We start from the raw sequence: 25,071 nt of genomic DNA, 5'->3' as shown, positions 1-25,071 counted from the left end.
GGCCAAGCTGCAGATCGAGCTGTGCAAGTTCCATGGCGAGCAGGATCACCTGCTCAGCAGCTATACAAAAAAAAAGGATCTGATCTAAATGGAGTGCAAGCCAAACTATGAGAGACTGAAGCAGCCCTCAGTTCTAAGGAAGCTGCACTGGCTACAGCCCTTGGTGATAAACAAACTCTAGAGGCACAAATGGAGTATTTAAAAGGTCAGCTTTACAAAGAATGGAAGAAAGGATATCTAGAATGGGGTGCATATAAGGAAGCTGTCCTAGTAGCAAGAGACCTGGTTATAAAAGCTAAAGCTCAGTTAGAATTTAATCTAGCCAGGGAGATCAAGGAGAATAACAAGAATTTCTGTAGGTATATTAACAGCAAAAGGAGGACAAGGGAAGGTGTGGGCTCCCTCAGAAAGGAAACAGGAAAACTAGTGACAAGTGATATGGAGCATGCTGGGGTTCTAAATGGCTTCTTTACCTCAGTCTTCACTGGCAAGGGCTCCAGCCACACTCCCAAATTCACAGAAGACAATGGCAAGGTTTGGAAGGAAGAACTGCCCATTGTAAGGTAAGATCAGGTTCGTGACCATCTGAAGAACCTGAAAGTGTACAAGTCCATGGGACCTGACGGGATACACCCATGGGTACTGAGGGAACTAGCACATGGGGTTGCTAAACCACTGTCTATTACATTCCAAGAGGCATGAAAGTCCAGTGAAGTCCCCACTGACTGGAAAAGGGGAAACATAACCCCCATTTTCAAAAAGGGAAAGAAGGAGGATCCAGGGAACTATAGGCCAGTCAGTCTCACCTCTGTGCCTGGTAAGATCATGGTGCAGATCCTCCTGGAGGCACTGCTGAGGCAGAAAAGTAATGAAGAGGTGATTGGGTATAAACAACATGGCTTTATCAAGGGCAAATAGTGCCTGACAGATCTTGTGGCCTTTTATGGGAAGGTCACAACATCAAGAGACAAGGGAAGAGCAACCAACATCATTTACCTGGACCTGAGCAAAGCCTTTGACACTGTCCTGCACAACATCCTGGTCTCTAAGCTGGTAAAATATGGGTTTGATGGATGGACCACTTGGTGGATAAAGAACTGGCTTGACAGCCGCACCCAAAGAGTAGCTGTCAACGGGTCCATGTCCAAGTGGAGGCCAGTGACACATGGAGTCCCTCAAGGATGAGTATTGAGACTGGTCTTGTTTAACCTCTTTGTCGGTGACATGGGCAGTGGCATTGAGTGCACCCTCAGCAAGTTCCCTGATGACACCAAGCTGTGTGGGATCCACTTTTCACATATGTATATCTCACTATATGTATATTCTCACTAATGGATTTCCATCCTGTCCAGCCAGAGAGGGGAGCAGCTGGTGCTATCTGTGTTCGTGTGAGTGCTCTTAGTGTCTGTGATCTGTGTGGCTGGCCACATATATATGTATACACAGTGTATATGTGTGATTTTTTTGTGTGTGCCTGCTGGGAATATATCTTCAGCCTCACTATTTTTTGGACCTTGGGACACGGAGTGGCAGCGGCCTTTTCCCCTCTTGGGCTGTTGGATCTGGCATCATATATTTTGCTCTAACACAAAACATTGTAAGCATGCTGAAGTCCTATTGGTATATAAGTTGGTGAAGTATAAAAATGTTGAGTCAACTAGTTATATCTCTTCTCTGAGTAGAAACTACCTCTTGTTCTCAGATGAAAATGTAATGTAGACATTCTGAGTCAAGGTTTCTACCCTGTTCTTGGTTCAGTTTCTCCCAGGCAGTCTCTCTTTGCTCTTGGAGCAGCTGTGTTGGTAGAGCATGTGCATGAACCCAAGTTGATATCGGTGCCTCATTTTCCATGGCCAGAGAAAGGCCTCTTGAATAACATCCATGGTTAGGAATCTAGCCTGCTACAGAAGGAATACCTGTTCAATGTCTGTTCATATGTACTACTGAAATCATTAGACAGGTGTCTTGATCCACTTGATGTCTGTATTATTCCTAATAGCCAAAGTAAGTCTTATTACAAATAAAAGCTGCTTCTGTATTATAGGAAAGACAAAGCAAGCAATAACCTGTAATGGATCTGGATACTGGGGTTTATTTCAGAACCAATGACATTAGAGCTTTTACCCTGCTTGATCAGTTCACACACTTATTTGTTCACTCTCTCCAAAGTGTCAGGTTCATTTGTTCTCGGTTTCCCTTTCCATCAAGGAGGTTGCTGCTGGTTCAGGCAGGTCAGGCAGAAAGTCATGTTGGTTCTGTGCCATGCAGCTGCTCACAGTTACCAGTTTGGGACATTACCAGCCAAGGTCCCTAGGCATTTTTTCTTCCCACATCTCTCCCATCTCCAGGATCTTCCCCCACTTCCAGGATGTTTCTGATTTTTCCTACATTCAGGACATTCACCATCTTCTTTGTGAACCCCAAGTCTTTGGTTTTCCCACTCCAAACAGTTTATGTACAGAAGCACAATGCCTTATCAGCCTACTAATTGGTGATTTTTCTCACCTCTCTATTAATTAAAGTATTCAGGACATGTCATTTTTGTTTAGTACTGATGTTATTAAAAAATAAAACCAGCCTGCAGCTAGCAATTAACAGGCTTCTACTTAAGAATTCAGAAGTTCAGTTTTACACATTCACCCACACACACATATCCACAATTATCTGCAGCACACCTGTCAGCATTCACAATGGAAGCTATTTTTTGTCTAACACATTCAGTAATTCTAAATAATATCAATGAAGTAGAAGCACATTTTGGAAAATAAGTTTCTCTTTTTGAACATCAGTGAGCCACAAAAATTTATCTTTTTAAATATATATAGCTTTTGTGTGTGCTGTTCATAGCATAGAGCTAAAAAGAACATTGAACATCTTATATGAAGAAAAAGCTAGAATACACAGCAGAGTAAAATCCTGTATTTGCATGAATGATAAAACAATTGTTCTTTGAGTTCCTGTTCCCTTAATTCCTTTGAGTTCTTGTTCCTTAAATAACTTGTTCTATCTCTAAGTTGAGGATCAATCTATCCCCAGTATTGGGCAAACTGCCTGCTGATTCTGCCTCAACATTTCAAAGTACTATGTCTGTTCTTTATCAGAGTGATCAGAAGAGGATTGATTGTAACAAAGAGCCATTATGTAGCATGAGACAATGGATTCCAGACTACTAACCTAGATTATATATGTGTGTGCATCATTTTTATCTTAAGATAGGTCTTGCTATGGAAGGAAGAAAGAACAAGTAGCTAACTTCCCTATCAGGTTCCAGTTTCATGTTCCTCTGTGGATGTTGAGCAAGGCACATGATGAGTGTGCATCTTGGTTCTCATTCTGTATGCTGGACTCAGTCTTTCCATCCCATAACAAAGGCTGATTTGATGATTAACAGGTTTATGATTGTGAGATATTTGGCTGGTATTGTTAAGGGGAAGGTTTGGGATAGAGTATTAATGGAAAAAAGCTATATAATTATATTTTAGCTTTTTTTTTTTTTTAATTTTTCCTCCTGAGAGTTGTTGATATTCATGTATGGTATTCTGGGGGTGAAGGTTTTTTCCTGTTTTTCAAAATTGCAATTGTTTTCCCTTGCAAAATAGAGCTTAAAGTTGTTTGAACAGTTATTTCAATTGATTTACATAAACTGAATCTGATGCTCAGATATTGTCCTTGATTATCAAATAAGACTTATAACACTAACATGGTAACTGACTGTTCCTTAGGCTAAGCAAGAAAATCTTTGGTGACTCCCTATTATATTCCTATTTTGTTTCAAACAAGGTGATGATGTGAAGTGTGATTTGCAAGTATAGGATTGGGAGAAATTCACAGTATGAAACAGGCTGATTACAAGCACATGTACTAGAAAAATATTGTTTGTACTGTAATTTTTTGGCAAGCAACTCACTTCTTCAAATAAAACTACCAAAACATTGCAAGAGAAATGCTACTCTGTATACTCTGACCTATACAGTTGAAAGACCAGTGAAAGGTGAAAAAGGATCTTTCTTTCCCTAAATTTAGGTTTTTCTAAGGAAAACTGGCACTCCAGTCAAATTCTGCGAGCTTTACAGGAAGGAGTTCTCATATGACACTATTTAGTCAGGCTGTACACTTGTAATATACTAGTTCATTATAACAGTCTGACAAAATAGCCTTATTTTTTAGACACACATCCTAATGTTCCTGTTTGTATGCAGTTTGATTAAAAAGGGTCTGAACAATAAGGGAAAATTGCTTAAAGAATTTCCTGTATTTTGCTCACTTTTATTGAAAAAGGAACAGTGAACACTTGAGAGGGATTATGGAAAATGTATGGATGAAAGCTACAGCAACAGAAGAATTGGGTATATTACTCTTGGCCTTGGGGATTCCTGCTTCAGACACTGTAAATGGAAAACTAAATAAAATTTGACATTGCTTTAGTTGTACAATAAAGCATAAATATTTGTTTGTATTCAAAGGAGTGCTGAAAGCAGAGTTGCATTCCTGCTTCTCCTCTGCCCCCTACTTCCCAACTTCTCTTTTTTATTATTTACGAAGAGCAGACAATGTTTCCTTGCATAGGAAGATGTGGATGTGGACTCCTTTTAACAGTAGAGATATAGGGAGTGTTGAGTGCAATCTGCACTGGCTTATGTACATGGAGGACTCTTTCAAGAGACATCCGGAGAAATCAATTGAGAGATCAGTTGTTGTCCAGTAACAGAAGTTCTTCTGTTTTTCAGGTGTGTGATTAATGTACAAATAAACAAAACAATTAAGAGCTGTTCAATAAAAGTTTCCTCTGTGTCAGTTAGAATTTACCTAATCAATACTTAAATTCTACTAGGTTTATCACATCATGAGTTATTATAGTTTCTTTTGGAAAAATGGTGCAAATCAGACCTGGACTGCAAATGTAAAATATACTTATTGTAAGATAGAATATATATATATTTCAATATAGAAAGTAGGCCTGCCTTGCATGTCAGGCAGAAGCAAAGAACTACTACGTATGACCTCTTCTGTTTGGCTTTGAAATTTTCTTTCTTGTAATTCTACTTTCATTTAAGTCTCATCTAAGTAGCTGCATTTGCTGAAATTAATGGCATGTTTCTCAGTCAGTATCTGCTTCTAGGACTGATAATGCTTGATGTTTAGAGTTATGGCTAGAGAATGGTATGCCATTGCCTGGTTCTGAAAAACATCATATGCTCCAGAAAGCGAAAGGGAATAAAGCGGTCACATCTGCAACTCTCCTTTAGGGAGGAGTGGACAAGACAGGTGACCAAAACTGACCAATCAGTATTCCATCCCATATGTGTCATAGAATCATAGAATCATAGAATTGGCTGGGTTGGAAGGGACCTCAAGATCATCAAGTCCAACCCTTGATCCACTACTGCTGCAGTTACTAGACCATGGCACTGAGTGCCACATTCAGTCTCTTTTTAAATATCTCCAGGGATGGAGAATCCACTACTTCCTTGGGCAGCCCATTCCAATGCCTGACCACCCTTTCGGTAAAGAAATTCTTTCTAATGTCCAACCTAAACCTCCCCCGGCACAACTTAAGACCGTGTCCTCTTGTCTTGCTGAGAGTTGCCTGGGAAAAGAGACCAACCCCCACCTGGCTCCAACCTCCTTTCAGGTAGTTGTAGAGAGTGATGAGGTCTTCTCTGAGCCTCCTCTTCTCTAGGATGAACAGCCCCAGCTCCCTCAGCCTCTCCTCATAGGATCTGTGCTCGAGTCCCTTCACCAGACTAGTTGCCCTCCTTTGTACCTGCTCCAGGACCTTGATATCCTTCCTAAACTGAGGGGAATACTTGGAATAAATTTGAGGGATCGCAAGGGTCAAACTCTCTTTGTCTATGGCCGACATCTTGTGAGGATTCCATCCATTTGTCTGCCTTTGATCCCAATCCATGCCCTCCTGAAGCCCTGTGTTCCTTCCTCCAGATCCCGACTGCCATTAAAGTCCCAGGATCCCTGTAGACTCAGTGGTAAACTGACCACTATTGGGGGAAGGGAGGAGGAACATGCTATCACTTTTGTATATATTTGTACATATTTTATTTTTTTCCTTTAATCACTACTGTTGCATTATAGCTGTGTATTTGAGTTTCCAACCCCTAAGTCTCTCTGCCTTATTCACTCTCCTTTCCCTATAGGAGAGGGGAGAGGGGTAAATAGAGAGCATCTGTCATTCATCTAATTACTGGTCCAGTGTTAAACCCTGACAGATTTATGGTGTCCAATGTTGTCTGAGATTGCAAAGACTGGGGATTGTAGAGATTTGGCAGTGGGGCGATGGATGGATGGGAGGATGATGAACTGGCTATTGTGGAAAAGAAGCACGACAATATAGAACAAAAATCCTCAGTAAACAGGATCCATTAATTCTGCTGCTCGTGTGACTACTTGTTTTTCTTGTGTATTACTTGTAGTGATAAGATTTCACACGATAAAAGAGAATTTTCAAAACAAAAGGATTGCACAGATTTATTTCCATATTTAATGTGAATTAATTGCAATATGCAAAAACTGACTGTGGCTGGGGTCCAAGGTGCTACCAGCAGCCTCCTATGTCCTGCTTGGGCAAGCATGGCTTAGCAGAGGATAAGAACACAACTATAAAACACTAAATGAACTATGGTGAGGGCTGGTTTTGCTTTTAATGCTACACAGCCCTCACCAGCACAGTCCACTCCTAACCAGCCACTTGACCCTCCTCCCCTTCCAGCCCAGAGATCTGTCACTCTGCTTTTTTCAAGGGGAAACCTTCAGCTCTGGGATTTTTCTTCTACAGAGCCCAGTAGGGATTTTAAAGGGAGCTGGCAGAGTTTGCATGTATCAGGCAGGAGCCACCACTGCTGAAATAAGGATGGAAATAATTTATTCAATAGCTGTACATTTGCAGCCGAAGTGTTAATGGTCTTCTCTCACCACAGGAGGGCCCAGTGCTGACAGCTCTGGACAGAGAACAACTGTGCTTTGTGGAAGGTAAGATTTCTCTCTCATTCCAAACCACCTTCCCAGATAACTGTTACGATCCAAGTTATTATTTATATTTTGATTGCAAGGAAAAATCAGCCACTACTTATAGACGATGCGTGAATTTTACAAAAATAACAAGGCGTTATGATTTAAGAAAGTTACAAGGGTTTATTTTAAACAGGGAAAACCAGTTTCCAGGCTAGCAGAAAGCCTTTGCATAAATTAGTCACCTTGGAAAGAGAGTCATTAAGGTAAAAGGAAAAAACAAAGAGATTTTGTAACCCTCCGCTGGCCCTGGCCTCAGGCTGTATTCGTTTGTGAAGGTGTCTGGTAGCTGAAGCCGAAGTGTCGAGAGAAGGGGGCGTCTAGAAGAAAAGCTGCTGCTTTTTCCTTTTTTTCCTAGGGTTTTTTATACCCCGAAAAGAAAGAGGGGTCCCTTTATTGCATAAGTCCCTGATACATACAGATTTCCAGACTTCCCGGAGATGACTCATCCTTATCTTTTTGTCTTTTGGTGTTTTGCTACTTTCATTGGGTTTTTTTGGTCTCCACCATGCACCAGGAGGCGACCTGATAAGCAATCTTATCTTTTAGGTGTCTGTCAGGCATATATTGAGGTAAACATATGTTAATTGCAAGCAGGAAGAGAGAAGAGAAAAAAAAAAGTGATTCAAGAGACATATTTTGTATTTTCAGTTCCACGTGTATACATCAAGAACCAAACCTGAATCTGAATGGATTCCTTCACACATGGGGGCACACAAATGTCCTTGATCTCATAGCACAAGCACCAGACGTCCCAGCAGTCTCAGACCTGGTTAATGTCATCCACAATGTTAACATTAAGGGACTCCTGCTCCTGGGAGGCACAAAAGAAACAGCAGAGAACAAAGAAGAGGTGCTTAGCATGAGACAGGGGTAGGAAGGGAAGCCTCCCTTTGCGAACCAAGGTCAACCAGAAAACTCCAACTCCACAGGTGCAAAGCAGGGCCAAATTCTTCCCACATCTCTTGAAGGGGTTTCCTTCTAGGACAGGCAGTGCTCAAAACTGAAATTGAAATACAAACATCTGGCATACATCTGGATACAAACATCATCCAGGAATGCTGACAGTCCAACTGCTTCTACTTAAGGATTGCAGCAATAGGGTTACAGCCCCCATGAACCAGGTCTGACAGGGCATTCATCACTGGGGCTGAACAAGATTCACCAACTCAAGAGAAACACAGCCAGACCAGCCAGGTCTGGGTGTTGCCCGTAATCAGGACACAAACCAACAGAGTCAGTTTATGCGGTGCTTTATTCGGGCCCGGGAAACCTGAGGACTAGCGTCCTAAGTCAGGATTCCAAAGACCCTCATTTTTGGTTCAGCTTTTATACTATTTTACAACGAGGCTTCAGTTACAAAACAGTTAAATACATCATGTAGATAACAATAGACAGACATCCCCAATCCACAAATCTTATACTTGTTTAACTTAAGCTATTGTTTTAACTGACTCCCACCAACAACCCTTATCTTCAGTACAAAGTGTCAGTTTACTCTTCCTACATGTTCTATATGCTAATTCCTCTGATTATCAATCCCCTCTTCTCAGCACATTCCTTGCTAGTTTCCCAAGACCCGTTCTCAGGGCCTGTTTTTCCGGCCTGCTTGACCAGTCCAAACCTTAGCATAACTACTTCTAAATTTTTATTTCTTCCGCTACTTGCAACAAGTCCCCCCTTTTGAGCATCCTTCGATCTTCCTTCGCAAGGATGCTCAACCCCTCAAGCTGCTGGTTTTCTTGTTAGGCGGGTGGGGGTGAGTTGTCTTGTGGGAGGATCACTTCTCTTCAGGTCATGGCCTTCATCACCCTCCGAGTGTGTTGGCCTTCTTTTGCAATCATTCCTAAAAGACACTTGTATACTACTAAAGCAACCATAACGATTATGATTATCATGATTCCATATTGTACAATTGATGATATCCAACCAGAGACCTGGATCCCTAGGGAGCTGAGTACTGCTCCAACCCAATTGTGTTCTGCCTCTTTTTGAACATCGTGGACCTTGTCCTCAATTTGTTCCAATTGACTAATATCTTTTTCTACCTCCTGGGTGACATTTGGGATGTGTACGCAACAATGCCCATCCTTATCATGCAGATACCCACAGACGCCATGCTCTTTTAGTAATATCATGTCCAAGGCCATTCTATTTTGTATGGTCATCCTAGTAGTGTCCTGCAACTGTAAATTCAGGTCCCTAAATCCTTTCTTTGTTACTGCTGCCAACCTTTCGGTCTGTCCCGATAATTTGAACAACATTTCCTCGTGTTTTGAATCCAGCCATAATAATTAGGCTTCAACTTACAATCAGCCTCGGTCATTACTTGAGTGGTCATACATAAATCCTTCCATGCCTCTACTGTCTTAGGGACAAACTGGCATGTCCAGGAAACATTCTTCAACGACTCCGGCATTTCAGTCACAGGTATTATTCCCCATGGTATGGGTTCACCTGCTGCCTGGGGTAATGGTAAACAAGCTGCGATTTCCGTTACATTTTTCATAAGGCCCAAGTCTCTAATCAGTCCTATTACCAAATTTTCTTGGCCTCTACCCTTGATCAATCTTCCGTCGTCAGTAACCTGTCGCGTCACCCTCCTGTTCTTTTCCACGTAGGATGTAGTTATTGTAAGAAACTGCACATCCCCATAATCAACACTGTCCCGTACCTGCACTAAGCAAGTATACTTTCCTTCGTTTTTCCGGGTCACATCGGGTAGCTGCAGGATAGTTGCTCCTTCCTGGCGCGACTCATCCCAAACCGTCTTTACCCCTTCCATAATTAATTCATCCTCCGTATCCCATCTCCATTTTATGATAATTTCGGTGGATCCAGCTCCCTGGTCATCCGTAAACAAACAGGTCAGATTAACATCAGATCCCTCAGGCATCAACAGGTAAGGTTCAGGTACATTAACCTTTACAAAGGTTTCTGTTAACACAATCAAGCTTAGGAAAATCAGTATCCCTAAGGTCTGCTTCTGAACACCATCCTTGTTGGAGACAAAGGCTCTACCGACCATTGCGTGGGGACCTTCTTGACCCTGGTGTAGTGAATCCAATTGTAGATTCCGTCGACCTTGACAGCCGTGTAGGTGGTCATGATCACCTGGTGAGGACCGTCCCATGTCTCCTTCAGTGGCTCCACTGACCAGTTCCTTATGTAGACTTGGTCTCCTGGAAGGATGTCGTGGGCCGGATTTTCCAGGGGTAGGGGTCGGTTCCACTGCAACGCTCCTCTGAGTGCTGTAAGAGTCTTATTCAGAGACAACACATAATTTAATATCACCTGATCTCCCACCAAATGAGGGTCCCCCTGGTAAGTAGCAGCATGGTAGGGTTTGCCATACAAAATTTCGTACGGACTTACCCCTATCCTTTCCCTTGGTTTAATCCTAACTCTTAACAGAGCTAAAGGCAACGCCTGCGGCCACTGGAGTTTTGCTTCTTGACAAATTTTCTTAATTTGGTTTTTCAATGTTTGATTCATCCGCTCTACCTTACCACTTGATTGGGGTCTCCAGGGCGTGTGCAGATTCCACGTCATTCCTAACATTACAGAAATCTCCTGCACGATCCCTGCAATGAAATGAGGACCCCTATCGGATGATAGCCCTAATGGCACCCCAAATCTAGGGATGATTTCTTTCAAAAGTGTTTTTACCACTTCTTTTGCCTGATTGGTCCTGCAAGGGAAAGCTTCTGGCCATCCCGAGAATGTGCATACATACACCAACAGATATTTCTATGCTTGGGCCTTTGGTAACTCAGAGAAGTCTATTTGCCAATAATCTCCTGGTTGGGGACCTACCTGCAACTTACCCATTTGTACCTGCCTTCTTACCACTGGGTTGTTTTTGATACATATCGGACACATTGCGTTTACTCTTTTTGCCAATGTTAACATCTGGTTTGAGAATATTTCGTTTTTCAAAAATTTTACCATTGCCTCCGCACCCCAGTGACACTTATTGTGTTCTGTTTCCAGTACTATCTTCATGATCCTTACCGGCAGGATCACCTGTCCTGTTGGGGTCACATACCAGCCCTTGATGTTCTTTCGTGCCTGCAACATCCGAGCCAGCTTCTCGTCCTCTGGCGAGTAATGTGGTTTGTCTTCCATGTGCGCAGCGGCAGGGTTGCCCCGAGCCGGTACCAAAGCTAATTGAGTCCATACTCCTCTGGCAACCTGCTTTGCCACTTGGTCCGCTTGTCGATTTCCCTGGAACTCTTTTCCTGGATCGTTCCGATGTCCTTTGACATACATCACCGCAACTGCCGATGGTTTGTAAATTGCTTCCAATAACATGATAATTTCTTCTCTGTGTTTGATTGACGACCCCTGCGAATTAAGAAGTCCCCGCTCCTTCCACAGAGCCCCATGCACATGTACTACTCCAAATGCATATTTGGAATCAGTCCATATGTTGACTTTCTTCCCTTGGCTCAGCACCAGGGCTCTTACCAGAGCCCAAATTTCTGCCTTCTGCGCTGACGTGCCCAGGGGCAATGCTTTTGCTTCCACTATCTGCTGCAAGGTTGTTGCAGTCCAAAACAGGGACCCAGTTTGATGCAAACAAATGTTCTCTTTATTGAATCAGAAGGCGATATTTATACACTAATCTAAGAGCTAATGCCACGTATACATATTGCTGATTGGTGATTTCTACATCTCGTTACACACGTTTTAACTTGATTGGTTACAAAGCATTTAGCAACAATTAACTAACAAAGCTTGTCTTTCACACATTTGAGCTTCTTAGTAGACATAACAATCGTGCCGAGTCCCTTAATCTAATCGTCTTGCTTACTCCTTAACCTTCGAGTGTTCTAACGTACTGGTCCCTGCAGTTACAAAAGTTGCTTTACGCAGAGCTGTCCTTGCGCTTAGCCCAGGGCCCATGGTCGAACCGTTCCATCAACAATTGCTCGGCCCCAACAGTTCGAGATTGTACTGCCTCAATTCCCCCTTCTGACTGAACAAGATAAACTCTTTTCATGGCACGATTGAGCATCCGTTGAAAACATTGGAAGATACAAGGTAGCAATGTTAGCAAAAGCAAGAAAGCAAATAAAGCATAACAAACAGTCTTAACTAAACTTCTTAACCATCCTGTTAAACCCCATACTGAAAAAAGTTTATCCAACCAGTCCCAATTATCTTGTGATTGCAAATGCGTGATCCCTTCTTTAAGTGATTGTATTGCAGCATGTATAGATTGCGAGTGCTCAGAAAGATTCATACAACACATTCCATTAAAATCTTCACAAACATGACCTAAAGGCTAACAATAAAAAGAGCAGTACAACAGAATAGCACAATCAACAATCAACATATAGACGAGGGATTCCTTAGTCGACATATAAACGATCACATGAATTACAACACTAACAAAACATGTTATCAATACAACACAATACTAAAAGGACATTTCACACTGTAGTGGAAGGACTTTAACAACTTTTTAGTATGAGGAAGTTCAGATGTCCACTGGTGCATAGAACCAAGGGGGTAGAGGAGGCTTATCCGACAAAAATTGGTCGGGGGGCCCCAAAAGCGTCCCCAGACCCCTCCCAGATCACAGCACGGTGGAGTCCTAGTTTCCTCCATGGTTGCCAAATTGAAACCTAAAAAGCCAAATAAAATTGTTAAGAGACAAAACTCCAAGCCTATAAACAGCAAAGGCACACACACACTTTTTTTTTTTTTTTTTTTTTTTGACTCTGTGTTCTCTGTACGAGGAGCAGTTCTCACTTTCCTCAGCAACTTTTAGGCCATGGTCTATAAAAAAAACAAGCCCAGGGGAAGCAATAAAAGTTTGTTAGTGGATTTAGATACATTTTTAGAGGTATAATTATAATAAAGGTCCAAGCCTGCGCTGCCACTGGTGGCCCGAATGGTGTTTGGGTCGGCATTAGCGCTGGCGGTTGTGGTTGCGGAAGATTGTGCATCTGCTGATTCGGCATGCAATTTGGTGTTGGAGCGCGGCGCCGATCCGCGCTCTTCCTCCCGTTTCCCTGGAAGGCATTCTGACGTTGAAGTATCACATTCCCATCTATATCAAACTTAGAACGGCAGTGGCTATTATAGTGCCGACCTTTTCGACACCGGCTACAAATAGGAATGAGTGTTCTAGCTCGACACTGCTTTTGCGAATGTCCCATTTTCCCGCAACCGTAACAAATAGGGGCGGACCCAGAGAATTTAGGCTGTGCTGGAGTGAGCTGGATATTTTTGAATGCCGCTGCCATAACTTCGTATTTATGTTCGGAAGACCCAAACCTATTACAGGCTTCCATCATTTCAACTAAAGTTGGGTTAGGATTAGGTAAAGTTTTCAAAAGCTTTTTGCAATCAGAATTAGCATTTTCAGCGGCTAATTTAAGAAGGAGAATGTTTCGGGCTTCGGCATTATCAACTTGTTTTTCTAGGGCATCCTGCAATTTTGAAATAAAATCCATATAAGATTCCTTTGGCCCCTGAGAAATTGTTGTAAAGGCTTTTTCAGGCTTATTTGCATCAGGGATTTGCAACAAGGCTCTTTTTGCTATATGCATATTATCTATCAGTGCCCTTCTCGGAACATCTCGAGCCTGTCTCGCGGGGTCGCCAAACTCAGCCGTACCCATGAGATGGTTAATTGTAAGGGCTTGCAGCTGCTGGTTATCTCCGGCTGCATACTCCTGTAGCAGTTTTTCTGCCGCCGTTCTCCAACGCGATTCCCATAATGATTGTTGCGCGGGATTGAGAAGAAGAGCAGCAATAGATTTTAAATCATAAGGAGTAAGTACATGCCCCTCACAAATGTTTGCAAACAAGCCTTGAAAATAATGAGAGCTTAAGCCGTTTTCTGCTGCAGTGCGGCGAAGTTCTTTTACAATAGAGAAATTCAGCGCGGTCCATTGAGGTCGCCCCTTCCCGGCATACAACACAGGCGCAGCTATCATGGATCCTCTGTCTGTCCTACGTGGTTTCGGCTTTGGGGGGATTTCAATTAAACAAGCAATGTCCATATTCCCTGATTTTTGTGCCTCAACTTTAATCGCCGCCCATACACTTCGCGGGTCATTATAGTCATCAGGATACAGGTCAGGCTCTGATTCAAGATCGATAGGGTCTGGGTCAAAGGGGTCTGGCTCCGAATCCACATTCACCATAGCGGCAGTGGCTAGCAGCGGGGGGGCGGAAGGAGGGTCAGATGAAGTAGTAGAGTCTTTCCCTTTTAAAGTTTCAAAAAGTGTTCGCCAAGGTGCTAAGAGTTTGGCGGTTTCATTATCGCCCCGTGTAGTGGCATCCCATAATTTAACTCCGACCTCGTCCCAAAATGTAGGGTCATAAATAGAGACCAAATTGATGTCAGAAAAATGCTCACGAGTCCATTTTAAAAGCAGTTTTAGATCATGGCCCGGTATAACTTTTTATCCTTATTAAGTAAAGTCTTTAAAGTATAATAAACGTCTCGTTCTTCTTTTAAACCCATAACAAAAAGTTTCTCCAAGCTCACCTGCCAATCGCAAGGAGGTGATGAGGGTGCGCACCACAATTATCGGCTTCCTTTCAGCCTTTTTCTTCACTGTCGAGTTCTTGGAGACCTGCGACCGGATAATCTTCAGTCTTCTTTTTTCTTTAATAATCTTTAGCAATTTTTAAATTTTTATTTACAGTCTTTAGCCCATATCACGTCGGGGGTCACCATTTGTTGCAGTCCAAAACAGGGACCCAGTTTGATGCAAACAAATGTTCTCTTTATTGAATCAGAAGGCGATATTTATACACTAATCTAAGAGCTAATGCCACGTATACATATTGCTGATTGGTGATTTCTACATCTCGTTACACACGTTTTAACTTGATTGGTTACAAAGCATTTAGCAACAATTAACTAACAAAGCTTGTCTTTCACACATTTGAGCTTCTTAGTAGACATAACAATCGTGCCGAGTCCCTTAATCTAATCGTCTTGCTTACTCCTTAACCTTCGAGTGTTCTAGCGTACTGGTCCCTGCAGTTACAAAAGTTGCTTTACGCAGAGCTGTCCTTGCGCTTAGCCCAGGGCCCATGGTCGAACCGTTCCATCAACAATTGCTTGGCCCCAACAGTTCGAGATTGTACTGCCTCACAAGGTGACCACTGCATACCCTGCATACCTGGTACCTTTTTCCACAAAGCTGGACCCGTCCGTGAACAGTTCCCAATCAGGGTCCGGCAGTGGCTCATCCTTCAGGTCCTTCCGGCTGGCGTACACTTGTTCCATTACCTCCACGCAGTCATGTTCCAGCTCTCCTTCTTCCTGGGTGGACCTGAGGAATTCTGCTGGGTTAAGGTGATTTGTTATTTTCAGCTCCACATCATCCTGTTCCCTCAATTGGGCCTGGTATTGGAGCATCCTGCTTGATGAGAGCCAATGGCCCCCTTTTTGTTCCAATACTGTTATGACCATGTGAGGTACATAAACTGTCATGTGCCCGCCTAATGTTAGCTTGCGTGCTTCTTGGATCAGGATTACTGTGGCTGCCACTGCTCTTAGGCATCCTGGCCATCCTCCACTTACTGAGTCCAATTGTTTAGAAAAGTACCCAACCGACCTTTTCCAAGACCCCAGTTTTTGAGTGAGCACCCCCAAGGCCAACTTTTGCCTTTCATGTACATACAGTTGAAAGTCCTTGATTAGATCCGGCAGGCCCAGGGCAGGTGCTTCCTTGAGGGCCTGTTTTAATTCCCGAAACGCTTTATCTTCCGTGGGTCCCCACTTAAATCTCGGTTCCTTCACAACCTCACACAGTGGTTTGGCTGTCAGCCCAAAGTCGGGGATCCACAGTCGACACCAGCCAATCATTCCTAGAAAAGATCTTAGTTCCTGATTATTGCGGGGTACTGGAATTGCACATATGGCTTGTATGCGATTTACTCCCAAACGACGAACCCCCTGCGAAATTTCACATCCTAAATAGATGACCTTTTGTTTGACCAGCTGTGCCTTTCCTCTGGATACCCGGTATCCAGCCTGTCCCAGCATATTTAGTAATGCAATGGTTAATTTGAGGCAGAGACCCTGTTCTGTGGTACCCAGGAAAATATCATCCACATACTGCAACACCACATAAGAGAAAGGCGAATCTTTTACCTGGGTAGTCTTCCATTCCTCAAGTTCCTTGGCCAGCTGGTTACCGAATATGGTGGGCGAGGATTTAAATCCTTGAGGAAGCCTGGTCCATGTGAGTTGGCGCTTCCGTCCCGTGTCGGGGTTCTCCCACTCGAATGCAAAGATGTTCCTGCTTTCAGGCGCCAGGGGTATGCAGAAGAAGGCATCCTTTAAATCGATTACTGTAAACCACTGAAATTTCTCAGAAACAGATGTTAACAATGTGTACGGATTTGCCACCACGGGATGTATATCTTTGGTGATAGAGTTGATTGCCCTTAGGTCCTGTACTAACCTGTAATTGCCGTTAGGCTTTTTGACTGGGAAGATAGGAGTGTTGAATTCAGATTCACACTCCTGCAAAATTCCTAAACCTAAGAATTGAGTTATCATGGGGGCTATTCCCTTCCTAGCTTCTAGACTGATGGGATACTGCCGTACCCTCACCGGTTGAGCCCCTTCTTTTAATTCCACTACCACTGGTACTGCCGCTTTTGATTTACCTGGGGTCCCTGTTTCCCACACCCATGGCGTGACTGCTTGTTCAATTTCCTGTGGTATCTCTTCCTTCCCTACTTCTTTAATTACAAACAATTTTGCCGGGTTTTCCTCTGGTATTTCTAGTTTTACCCTACCCTTTTCAAAAATTATTCTTGCCTGCAATACTGAGAGCAAGTCTCTCCCGAGCAGAGACTCCAGGCTGTTTGGCATATACAGAAATTGATGATCAAATTCCTTTCCCCCAAATTTTATATCGAGTGGCCGCAGGAATGTTCTTTCTTCAACCTCCCCAGATACCCCAACAACCAATACTGTAGAGTCGCTTAGAGGTCCCTTTAATTTGTTCATTGCCGAGTAACTAGCCTTCCCGCGAACGGATTAATTCCGTTTGCTCCATTGCCCGGGAAGCCTCCGCCCATCGGGGTTCCCTGATTAAGTGGGCATTCATTTTTCCAATGTCCCTGTCCCTTACAAAAAGGCACACTGGTTAGGTCCTAACCTTCCGCGTCCCCCTGTACCCTGGTTCCCAAAGCCCCCGAAGCCTTTCCCCAATCCAGCGCCACCTCTCCTTCAGGGACCTCCCCGGCCGCCGCGCCGGGCCCCACCGACCCCGACGTCAACCCTGGCGACCCGAGCGGGACGAGCTCCGCCCGAGCGGGCGCTCCGGGAGCGGGGAGCTTCGGAGCGCTCCCCGAGTCTCCATTTAGGGGGACGAAGGCCCGGGCAGGCTTTCTGGCATCTGCCCGCCGCGGCCTGCGAGGCACCCCAGCCGCGCCGGCCGCGCGGACCGTCGCCTCCGCCGCCGGGCGGGGAGACGGCGGCCCGGCCGGCGGGGTGACCGGGGGAGAGGCCTGCGCCTCCCCCCCCCCGACGCCGCCGGCGCCCTTTCTCCTTCTCTGTAGAATCCATAATAGTGTCCAGCAACATCTGCAAATCACTCCAATCAGGATTCTGAGTTTTTATTACCATTTTCACAACCCGAGCCACTTTCTCAGGATTTTCCCTGTACGCCCCCGCCGATTGTTTCCATATTATTAAATCATTCGGTGAAAAAGGAACCTTTATCATCACCTTCCCTCCATCCACTCCCACTGCCCTTCGCAGCGGAGCCATCAACTGAGGCTGCGAAAAACCGCCTCCTTTCTCCAGCCTCCCTCTCCGAGTCCGCTCCGCAAGCGGCATTCTCGGCTGATCAACCCAATCCTCCTGCTCTATCCCCTCCTCGGATGAGGAAGGAAGAGGGACCCTAGCCGTATTTACCGGGGGAGCCTCAGGAGGTGGGAGCGGCGGCGCGCTCGGGGAGACCAACAAAGACTCATCCTCCTCCTCCTCCGAGAACCGTATTTTACGCTCTTTACAACCAGGGCATTTATCACATTCTACTTTCATGGTTTTTAACACCAACAATCCACAAGCCTTTTGCCACTCAGGTTTTCCTTTCAGATAATAGAACAAATCCAAGTACTGTGTCTCATCCCATTTCTCAGTTTCCCGCAAGAAACTCATCATAGGACTTAATATTTCAGGGGTTATTGTACCATTCCGTGGCCACTGCATTCCCCCCGTTTCATATTCAGGCCACACATGATTACAATAATCAATCAAGGTTTTCCTCCGCAATTCCTGCCCAAAATTACCTTCTTTCCAATGTGGTGTGGTTTTTTTTTGTTTGTTTGTTTTTTTTTTTAACAGCCGAGAGGCGAATCCTCAGGAACATCATTGTCATTACAAGACAGAGCTCTGAAAGTTTTAAACAGCAGCATGCTGACACTTATACTTGCGCGCACTCACACACACACACAAAACCAATATACGGCCGATTACCAAATTCCTATACCAAATACCAAACTTGCCTATACTCGTCGCTGCGAGTGGCAAGTGCTGGATCTGCACAGCTTTCTACTTGCTGTGTCTTACGACCAGCGCCTAGGCTTCCAAACAACCAACCAACCCTTAATACCAACTGTCCTATAAGGAATAAAGCACCTTCGGGCTTACCTTATGGTTGTCCGTCAGGCGCGGGGTCGGGCACGGGTTGATGTCTCCCCCAGGAATCACCTGGTGCCGGCTTGGAGTGGATCAGCACGTGAACCGCCCCAGCCGCCTCCGGAGTCCCATCTGGGTCGCCAGAAAACTGTTGCCCGTAATCAGGACACAAACCAACAGAGTCAGTTTATGCGGTGCTTTATTCAGGGCCCGGGAAGCCTGAGGACTAGCGTCCCAAGTCAGGATTCCAAAGACCCTCATTTTTGGTTCAGCTTTTATACTATTTTACAACGAGGCTTCAGTTACAAAACAGTCAAATACATCATGTAGATAACAATAGACAGACATCCCCAATCCACAAATCTTATACTTGTTTAACTTAAGCTATTGTTTTAACTGACTCCCACCAACAACCCTTATCTTCAGTACAAAGTGTCAGTTTACTCTTCCTACATGTTCTATATGCTAATTCCTCTGATTATCGATCCCCTCTTCTCAGCACATTCCTTGCTAGTTTCCCAAGACCCGTTCTCAGGGCCTGTTTTTCCGGCCTGCTTGACCAGTCCAAACCTTAGCATAACTACTTCTAAATTTTTATTTCTTCCGCTACTTGCAACATGGGCATGCACCACACATCACCCTTTCCAACTAACCCAGAGCAGGGGAAAAAAAAATAACCAAAACAAGACTTATCTTCAAGGATTCACTAGTAGGTCAACTGAAACAGAAGCTCTCTAAGCAAAGGGCATTTTGCTCTTACGTGTATCAGCCTAGCTGTGCAAACTCCCCCAGAGTTTTAAGAAGTACTGCTAGATGCTGGTAATTCTGTGATCCATCTCCCCAGCTCACCTGGAAGAATGTCAAGGGAGAGTTTGCCAAGTTCAGATCTCATGGTGGTCTGAGCCATCTGGGTCACTGCATACTCAGGATCTTCCACCCCATAGCTGGCCTGAAGAGAAGCAAAAAAACAGTCAACAGCAGTATTGAGAAGGACCCCAAAAGAAGCAGGATGGACATACGCTAAGCACTGAGACAAGAAACCTGACACAGACACCCCTGCCAAAGAAAAGCAGGGTCCAGAACTGAGATCTGCCTTCCCCTCCTCCTCCCATTCCCTTGGAAGGGAACAGGGTGCTCAGCCCACCCACCTCGAAGAGCACAGCAAGCTGCACAGAGGCTGAAGAACACATTGCAGAGAAGCAAGCCAGCAGAGCAAGGTGAGCAGTGCCTGAGGGGCTGCCAAGGCAGCCAGCTGGGCAACTCAGCATATGCAAACCATGCTGGGTGCCAGTTTGACTCATGCCAAGTGTCAACGCAGCAGGGACAGTACCTTGTAGGGGTCCATAACAGACCAGACAGAGCACACTGTCAATCTGCAGGGTGATGTTATCTGCTAGGAGAGAACCACACACTCTGTTAAGTGAAGCAGCAAGATAAAGCCATAGAAATCCCCTCTCTCCTGAAAGAACTAGCAGAGCTGGGAAGGGTTGTCCTTTTCCTTACTGGTGTCAACAGCATGGCATGAAAAAGGGACCAAATGAAACTGACCTCCTATTGCAAAGGGCTTTGTAAAAAGGACCCTGACATTCCCTACAAAAGGCCTCATTTTGATGTTTTAATACACATAAAGTTTCAGGTCTCTAGATCAAAACATTTCATAATGTAGTTATTTCAAAAAAATAAAATATTTAAGGGGGGAAAAAAATAAAACTAAAATTGTAACAGAGCTGTCTATTAACCTGATCTGAAATATTTTTTACAGAAACATAGGGGAGAATTTTCCTGATTCAATATAGGAAAACATCTGAAATCTGAAAAATGGATTCCTGCCCAGGTGCGTTCAACCCTGCAAAAATGGGGGCAGCCAGAGAGTACACAGGACTTCCTGGGGTTCTCCCACTCACAACGCCACAAGGACAATCAAAACCAGGTACCCAGGGACAGGGCTGACTATCAAGTCCAGGACATTTCCATTCTTCCCCGTGCTGTCCCTTGCTCACCCTAGATGCAATGGAAGGAAACGCTCAGGATACAGAAGCTGTTCCTTACCTAGGGTGACAGATGACTGCTCTGGGACATTAATGACAATTTCTTTGACTCTGCACATAATGAATCTGATCCAGCAGAAGGATGAAGAAGTTCAAACCCTTGAAAAAGGGTGGGATTAGATGGCTGAGCCCTATAATCTGGGGTTTAACACCACCCCAAAAGACCTCAGACAGGCTAGAGAGGGCTGTGCAAATAAAGCTCAAGTATGCTATATATGCTGCAGACAAAGTAAACATGCTTCTCACACAGAGGAAATTGAAGCTTCTCAGTGCTTTTAACATCCTACAACAAAGGAAATTAGTCTACAAGCAGCAAAAAAGGATCACAATCTGGAAGAATTAGCACACCATCCCCCAAATCTTTGAGCAAAGAATGTGCCACACTACAGCTTTAGGAACCTGTTGAATCCAGAAGGGAAGAAAAGCAGTGTCTTACAGGCTCAAGGATTTGGTGGAACTTTCCCATCCTCTCCACCACCCAAGCCTCCTGCTCTGGCACAAAGAGCACCCCAATATTATTGGACAGGCTGGAGTTCAAGCAGTGCAGTGCTGGGGCCAGCCATGCTGAATGCTTCAGCTGTTGGGAGTGCTGGAAGAAGGAAAAAGAACATGACAAAGACTGGCTGCTGGCACCTCGGAGCACAGTGCAATCCCTGCATCAGTACAGACATACCTGTGCACCTCACTAGGCAGCTCTACCCAGCCCCTTGCATGTGACAACCCTCCTCCTCCAGGCCATGTTCTTCCATCTGGGATTGCTGCTCATGTTTGAAAGTTCCTGTCCAAATACACCAAGGCAGGAAGCATCACTGACACCCTGAACAAACACATACCATGAGGGGACACGGGCTGCCTACAGGGATGAGACCTGAGCCCCAGGATTAGTATGAATGTCAGGGTGTTCCCTGCAGTTGGGGGGGGGCTCACCACAGTGTTGGAGCTTTCTACACATCTTTCCTTCCCTCACATCCCTGCATTAGGAGAGGAATAAAAGCCTGACACACTAAGAGAAAGAAAGGCGTGGGGTGGGGGTCTCTTCTGTCCCACTCAGTCCCTTCTAACCTGGTCAGACTCCTTCCTCCCAACCCTCCCCACTCCCCACCTTGGTTCTAGGCCCCTCTTGCCTGCCTATTCCTCCCCAACTGCAGCTGCCTTGTGGCTCTCTCCAAGGACCTGCTCCTCCTGGGCACTCTCTCTCCCTCCATCTCTTCTCACTATCTCCCATGCCCAGCTCTTCACAGCCTCCTCACTAACCCCCATGCCCCACACCACAACCCACCCCCCAGACCTCCAGTCCCTCACATCCATTTCTCCTACACTCATAATCTCCCCAGCACCACATCCCCCAACTCATATCTCTTCCCCATTTCACCTCACCACTCCTCATAACACGTTGCCCCCAGTCCCCCAACTAAACTCCCACCCAGCCCCCATCAGTACCCTATACACATTTGCCCTCAGGCTTCCTCTGCACACCCCGATATCCCTATCCCTACCCATCTCCCCCCAGCTGAAACCCCATGAGCCTCTTCCATACCACCCTCCACCCATCTCCCCAGGGCTTCTTCAGAGCCTCAACACCAGCCCGTCCGGGGAAGCACTCCAAGGCCTCCCCCAGCCCCACCTGCAGATCACTGAGGTCCCGACACGGCGCCCCACCCGCCCCAGCATTGGGTGGCTACCAACCCCCTCCTCCCACCGCCCCAGAAGGTTTCCCGGAACGCTCCGGGCACCTCTTCCGAGTGAGGTGCCTGGGGCATCCCATCCTGCTGCGGCAGCCGCTGCCTCTGGTTCCACTGCCCCCGAGAGCAGAGAGACGCAGAGGATGGGCTCGGTTTCCAAAGGGGCGTTTATTAAATTAAAAACAAACACGAAAAGTACTGGTACAGCCTCGCCCAGCAGCTGCCATCCTCCCCACCTTGGCTGGGCCACAGCAGGCAGAGCCCTGGGCCGTTGGGCGAGGTGGGAACCCCAGTACCCTGGGGGGAATAGTGATTCAGATGCTAACGGGCTAAAATGAAGAAGGCCAGATGAAGAAGGCCAGATGTAGAGACCTTATTACTCCACTCATATATCTTTGTCACAGATAACAGGATCTAACAATGTTTAGATAAGTGTTAACAAGATCTACATTGTCTACCCCTCAAGCAAAACCAGTAGAAACCAAACTTTTGGTCTGGAGCCCTGCCAACTCATTAAAGGGAAAAAGGACACCCCGAGGAAGGCTTGGAGACTTTCTCCAAAAGACCCCTGCCCACAACCACCAGAGGACAGTGCGCATGAGAAGACGGGTGGAAACTTATGTTAATAGCTGATTTAAATAACCTCCACTTCTTGTATGCATATGCATGCCTTTTGTAATACATATGTATAACTTTGTGTAATAGCTGCCTGCATTTAGCAAGGGTTTGCAAGATAGGAGTGTTCCCCCTTGCACCCGGCGCTGTGATAAACATACCTATTTTATAAGCTTTCATGGGTTGTAAAGTTTCTTTCCGCATGTCAATTTGGCAACTCAGATAGGACAATCTCTGTCCGGCTGTGGGACCTGCTGAGGACAGGACTCCTCTGGGCCCCCCCCCCGAGAGTTCTCGGGAGGACTCCTCTACTCGTTCAGATCACTGCAGGGACAGACAAGGACCATTTTAAGTGAACCAGGTATGCTTTGGGAATGGGGTACCTGTAAGTCATAAGGAGACCTACTACGTGAGGTGTATAGCCTTGTGCTCACCCCCTGGCTGTCTGGTAGTTAACAGGATCCCATCTGAAAAAAGTCTGGGCACTCCTAACCTCTGTGATAGGAGTGATTGGTGGCGTCGTCATCACAGTAATGTGAAATATTGCGAGAAAACAGTGGACAACACGCAGATTAATGTAATCAAAGTATTGCCATTTATTGAGAGTAGCAGTAGCCCTTTTATACACAGGCTGATAACATAACATAACATAACATAACATAACATAACATAACATAACATAAGCATATTGCTGATTGGTAGAGCACATTCTTCATATGCCACAGGGCACTATGGAACTGGTTAAATACAACTGTTTATGTGCTGTCTATGCAATGCTTTCCCATCCTGTTATTCTTCTTTTCTGCTGCCAATTCCCTTATCTTTTGCCCATAGTTGATCTTTTAATAACCTTGCAGCTGGGCCTCAAGGCCCTTAGCTCACTCTGGCTAATGCTAAGTAGTCAGGATTGCTCACATGTCCATTTTCTTCCAGAAACTCTCCAACAAAATATGTTCATCTGATTCACGTCAATCTCTTACATACCCTTGTATAACCACAAGCTTAAGATGTATATAGTTTCTTTTTTTGCAAAGGCCACCTGATGAACATTACCGGTTTGAACCAGTTCTGCTGCTGGCCGTGTTGTGCCGTGTAAGAGAAACCTATAAAGCGTATGTGTAAAGTTTGGGGTCATCCTGGGAGCGAGCCGAGGAGAAGACCTTAAGAGGTGAAGAGAGAGCATGTGCTGAAGAAGATACGCCTGTTCCTGGAATTCATTTGCAAAGACCAACCTTTTCTATGAATATGTATTAGTACATCACATGGAGGGAAAAAAGAGGGAGGAGACTTTGGTAGAAAAATGCATAAAAGGGAGGAACAGAATTTGCCGTGCATGCGTCTTGGTGGAGCAGAGACTCCCGGTGCACCCAGCGCTGTTTGCTTGCTTTTATTCACTTAATAAATTGTAAATTTTGATTACAATCTTATTTGGGTCTCATTTATCTCAGTTATCTGTATCAAGTATTGTAAAATCCCGGTACCATGTATAGTATAAGATGCCATCTAAAAGGCCTATATTAATATAACACATTAGATGACAACTGAAGAATTTTGGATTAATTGGTGGTCAACCTATGTGTAAATAGTCTTAATTTTGTTATTGTTGTTTTCTTTCTGTGTATAGGAGGTGTATGTTAAACATTAGTAGTGAGTGTGTGAGATAAAAAGATGTTTGTTGTATGCATGAGACGCAACATAGTTGCAGAGTGCGTAGTCCTTCTAACCGCATTTCCATCCCTTCGCAAGGAGGTCGGCCAGTGACAGGACGAAGCAAATGAACTATATTGCTGCTGTAAAAAGGGTAAGAGACCATGCCATAAAATGGGTGACAGATCAATCTGGGCAAAAAGTAAAAGTGAGCGTGAGTGATTGGGAGCATGATAAATGCCCAATACACGGGGATTATAGTTGCAATCCACAATACGAGATAATTTGTGCAAATTGTGATTTGGCGTATGCTGAATTTAAAGGTGATGACTTTTATCATAATAGATGCGATCCCTACAGAGATAGAGTGTGGGTATTATTGTTCTGAAAATTGGGATCATCCTGATTGGGGTGAGCTTGT

At 44.9% G+C, this 25,071-nt stretch overlaps 1 pseudogene; it reads right to left on the bottom strand.

Annotated features, from left to right (window-relative positions):
* Positions 1–474: 474 nt before the first annotated feature.
* Positions 475–23,529, bottom strand: LOC115600104 (annotated as a pseudogene).
* Between the last annotated feature and the right edge of the window lie 1,542 nt (positions 23,530–25,071).

The sequence above is a fragment of the Calypte anna genome, chromosome W (assembly GCF_003957555.1).
Source record: "Calypte anna isolate BGI_N300 chromosome W, bCalAnn1_v1.p, whole genome shotgun sequence".
Taxonomy (NCBI): domain Eukaryota; kingdom Metazoa; phylum Chordata; class Aves; order Apodiformes; family Trochilidae; genus Calypte; species Calypte anna.
This window is presented reverse-complemented; position numbering and strand designations above follow the sequence as displayed.